Source organism: Lipophrys pholis (genome assembly GCF_963383615.2).
Source record: "Lipophrys pholis genome assembly, chromosome: 2".
NCBI classification, from domain to species: domain Eukaryota; kingdom Metazoa; phylum Chordata; class Actinopteri; order Blenniiformes; family Blenniidae; genus Lipophrys; species Lipophrys pholis.
Window position 1 is genome coordinate 24,443,870 of NC_137636.1, and position 5,395 is coordinate 24,449,264.

Here is a 5,395-nt window from a genome sequence, read left to right on the forward strand (position 1 = left end):
GATCAAATTAATATACCTACATTGAAGTAGCAACTCATGTTAAAAAGAGATCATGCAAATACAATATTTACCTAAATATTGCATTACTGCCTGATACATAATTAAAATCTGTCTGCACCAAGCTAAGGCGCACACGGAAAAAGTACAAAATGTTTCATTGCAGACTGTGGGGCCTTCTGTTAAGAGTACAGATGGCCGTCGGGTCAAAACATTTTCTGAACTGGGATGTGCATGTTTTCATTGATCAGTAGCGACTGCCAGGGGGCAACAGATCAAACACGATGACCAGGGTGGGTGGGAGGTGTTCCACATGATGTTAGTGGCTCTTTTGAGGTTTGATGTTGTTATATGTTATATGTTAAATGGTGAATACATTATGTAAAACTCTTATGAAAAAGATTCTTGGACTTTTATGTATTTCATGGACACGGTATGATCAGAAAATGTGCACTGAGTGAGATCTTATGACTCCTTTTCCAAGATAACTTTTGATATATGGCAGTTATTCAACACTACCGTGTGTTTTTGATTTTACTGAGAGGCTTGTGTGACCTTGTCTGTGATGGGAAGGTTATTGTAATGTCTGCTATAAGGCGTGTTACTCTGCTTTCTAGGGTTTATTTGGCCCATCTGGATATCATAAATGGACTTAGACGATGGTTATGAGACGTATGCATTCAAAGGCCTGACAGTTGATAAGGTTAAATCAGCCGCTCCTCAACTCCTAAACCTGCTAAATCGGATCTGAGAAGCCCTGCCGGAGGACAATAGGAAGATACTAATGTAAAATTACTCGACGCAATACAGCTGTTCTTTTTTTTTCAAGGCAGCAGCTTTGCATCTAGTTTTTTTCTTTGTATGTGTATGTCAGTTTACCTTTGACTGTGTTGAAAGATTACGATTTAATTATCAGCCAAAACACCGAAACAAACACAAGAAGTTGACTGACAGCAGCGGAGGTTCAAGATGTTTATTCCATTCATCAGAGAATAATACGCTTTTATAAATGAAAGTGTGCGGAGAATCTTATTCAAGCTGCCTATTTTGTAAATTCAACATTTTTAAAATATAGTACACAATATCAACAACCTAAGTATACACAGTCAATGAGTTTCTCCATTATCTCTTTTTCTAATCATGATCATCACCTGCACAGTTGTTTTAATATACCACTGATTTATTAGGTTATCAAGTTATAAAATATTGTTTCCATACTATTATTATAGACGAGTTATTCTTCTTGTTCTCATCATATTTCATCATATCATTTCATAAACAAAATATATGTTCAGATTGTTCAGGTGTCGGACTACATTTCTGTTCAGCAGCTTGACAAAACTAAACTATTTTTTGAATCAGAAATACATTATAATTGAGTAGAAATTGTTTTCAAGACAGCGGTGCTCGGAGTCACTGAAAACACAACTTTTTGAAATTGCGACCAGGGTGGAACTTTTTGAAAATGCTCCATCACTGTGTAAACAGGGGAAAATGCAACTTTTTTGAAATGGTGCCACTTCACATGTCCACCACGGCCGTATTAAATCATTTTCTGAACACGCACAAGTAGCTGGACAATGAGAACAATGCTTCCTCCGTAGTGTCATGACTCCATATTCTCCTGGGACTTTGTAGTTTTATAGTTAACAGTCCAACATCATCATCTGTTTATACAAATATCCATGTACTAGTGGCCCTTTCATGACAACTACAACATTTCAGTGTTTCTCCCATTTCTGTGTAAACGGACATTGTTTTCAAAACATTGCCTTGTATACGCAAACATTTCTGGAAACGAGACATTTTCACTTGAGGTCCACGGGGCCGCAGTTAAGCACAACAGTTGTACTTTTTCATGAGGCCTATTGGACAAACTGTGTGATGGTGAATGAAGGGGGGAACTTGTAGTTCTTGAGAAGATTATTGCAAAAACTCATTTCTCGCTTGAATTTTATATGTCAAAGGATATGGAGTCAATGAAACTGCTTGCTGATATCACAAATAATATTGACATTTGTCATAATAATCCCTCTAATTTCAATGCAAATGATAACCTGACATAATAAGTATTGAATAAACAAAGCTGTGATCAAATACTGGTATTGGCTCTTCCTGTCAATCATCCTCATGCAGCGATGTACTGGCGACAGGTAGTGATCTCATACTGTCAATCACTGCGGACCAAAGGTCAGTCCATCCATCAGAAACTGCTAAAATCTGCTGAGTCCTGAAGTGTGTAATCAGGCTTTTTGTGATCGTAAAACCAGTCAGAGGTGACCGATGCTTACAGTGTCGTTGAGGATGTGCCAACAGCAGCACAGCAAATTATTGAAGATTATTGGTTGATTACAGTCACAAGTTACTTCTTTAAGAAGTTGCGGTAAATTCAGCAGCTACTGAGGAACAGCTCTTGTGCTGTTTTGATATACAAGTAATAAAAGCTGATGAGCTCATTAAAGTGTTCATAATTGCAAATAAATCAGATATTAGTGCTTTACTGTCAACATGTTACAATGCAGTATTTCCTGACCTCTATCTTGGTCTACAGTCAACGTTTCAGTCAGCTTCACACACTTAAAGAGAAGAAAATGGCCCAACATACTGAACTTCAATAATTACAGCCTCGTTCTTGCATCGGTGTCGTTGAGCACCTCACCAGGTTGTTGTGAAGCTTGATGCTAATACCAAGCATTACAAATGGCTCCAAAACAAAAAACACAGCAGGGAGACAGGAGATAGAAATGATCATACCCTCAAACAACGCTCGACTCCATCAGTCTAATTTCATCTAATCTAATTCTATCCATCAAAGGTGCAAATGCAGCAGCAGAGGGACAGACTGGATCTTTTTATATTCCGCCTGCTGCCGTGTCGTGAGTCAGTGTCAGCTCGCCAGACTGAGGAGGACTAAACCAGTTGCAGTTGGCACATTTGCATAAAGCCCTTGTACCACGATGGAGCGCAACACACATCTTGCAAGCGTGGGCAGCAGTCTTACTTTAGTCAGCCACAACACAAGCAACATTTGGAAGGAAGTGCAAATCACTATGGCATTTAAAGTGTACATGATGAGGGGCAAGTGGAGATGTAATAAACAAAACAACCCAAAAGAAATACCAGCAAGTAATGATTTTATGGCTTGTATAAGGAGACTCTCAAAGGGACTTTCTTCCGACACACTAAAATGCGTGTGTGTGTGTGTGTGTGTGTGTGTGTGTGTGTGTGTGTGTGTGTGTGTTTTGCGTGCGGGTGAACGGACAACTCGTCCACAAAACTGCAAACCCAGACAACTCGTCCACGTGATTCCGAACAACTCATCCACGCCAATTTTTTTCAGCATTATTGATTTGACGGATTGGATTTCAAAGTATATTTGACACATTTGGAAGGATTATTAAGAGTATTTGACACAAAAAACATAAGATATATCAGTATATTTGACAAAAACACATGAAGGTTTTTGTCATGTTGTCCTCCTCCGAACTGCCGTAACATCTATCGTGGTCGCCGGCATCTTGGATGTTTTGCGCTCTCCTATTCGACCAGCAACTTACATGTGACTCAAACACTTAAAAAAAAAACTGCGGAATTATAAATGGAGAACTTTTGACATCTAGCTCAGGACTAATATATCGTGGTAATGGTGTAAAGACATTGTAGTGCCCCGATGTCGGAACAGTATAACGCCACTTCATAGCTGACAGCTTTGAGTGATGCATTCAGGTGCAATAAGTAAGCGTGCCCTCCGACATGTTAACGAGCTGCGGGTCTCATACAGTAGCAACGTTACATGCTAAACATGATTAAAATATGACTGATACAGTCATTAGCGAGCTGGAACGTGTAAGTGCAGCACACGGCAGTGCCGAAGTTTAGGGTGGGGGAGGGGGTGTCATGTGCGCAAAGAAGACCATTCTTCATGAGAATAAAAAGCCATATGATACCATACTAAATATATATGGACATATACTAGATACATGAAACATATCTAAAATATCAATTAGAAATAATATGTAAAACTACATTGTACAGGATTTATTTTCTCCCCAAAATTCTGAAATCTCATCAATGGACGAGTTGTCCGCTGAGGGTGCTGTCCGGGGTTGCAGTTTTGTGGACGACTTGTCCTACAATCGTGTGTGTGTGTGTGTGTGTGTGTGTGTGTGTGTGTGTGTGTGTGTGTGTGTGTGTGTGTGTGTGTGTGTGTGTGTGTGTGTGTGTGTATTCTAGGACAACTCGTCCACCGACAACCCGTCCACAAAACTGCAACCCAGGACAACTCGTCCACGGGACAGCACACACAAAGCAGTCAGCTACATAGCGGCGACACCCCGTTCCGACATCGGGGCACTACAATGTCTTTACACCGTTACAAAGATACTTTGAAATCCAATCCTTCAAATCAATAATGCTCAAAAATCACGTAACGTCGCTACTGTATGAGCCCCGCAGCTTGTTAACATGTCGGAAGGCGGGCTTCCAAGCACCTGAATGCATCACTCAAAGCTGTCATCTATGAAGCGACGTTTTAACTTTCCGGCTTATTATTTTGAGAAATACATTTATGAAAACCGTATTTCTAAGTGTGACATGGGCAAATGCATTCATGAACATTTGTCAGTGTGTGAACGTGAAGGCATCCATATGCATTTTTGTACACAAATGTGTGTACATTCCCATGTTTGTCCTTGTTTAATTGCACAAAAATACATGCATGTGCATTTGTGTGTGTGTGTGTGTGTGTGTGTGTGCGCGTGTGTGCGCGTGTGTGTGTGTGTGTGTGTGTGTGTGTGTGTGTGTGTGTGTGTGTGTGTGTGTGTGTGTGTGTGTGTGTGTGTGTGTGTGTGTGTGTGTGTGTGTGTGTGTGTGTGTGTGTGTGTGTGTGTGTGTGTCAATTTGTGCGTGGAGATGCAGAGACAGAGGGCAGACGCTGGCCTGGTATGTCTCCGCTGATACACTCTCCGTCTGGCATAATAAAGACCATGTGGAGTCAGACAAACTGTGACCGCTGTGCTCTGCGAAGGATAAAAATCCATTATGCACATAGAGGCGCGCGCACACACACAGTCCTACACACTCCCACAGACACACATATACAGAGAGAGAGAGAGAGAGAGAGAGAGAGAGAGAGAGAGAGAGAGAGAGAGAGAAAGAGACGTGCCTCAAAACCCTGCTCATTTATAATGCATATGCCGAGCTTGGGCTTTGAACAACAAACCCAATGCTCCCCTCCTCCCTCCTCCCTCCTCCCTCCTCCCTCCTCCCCCCTCCCCCCTCCCTCCTCCCTCCGCCACGGAGGGGAAAACCCACAGCCTGCTCTGACTGCTTCTTACAGGCAGGGACACGCTGGAGGAGAAGGTTTATCCATTACTAGGTTTTTTGAAGTCGGCTCACA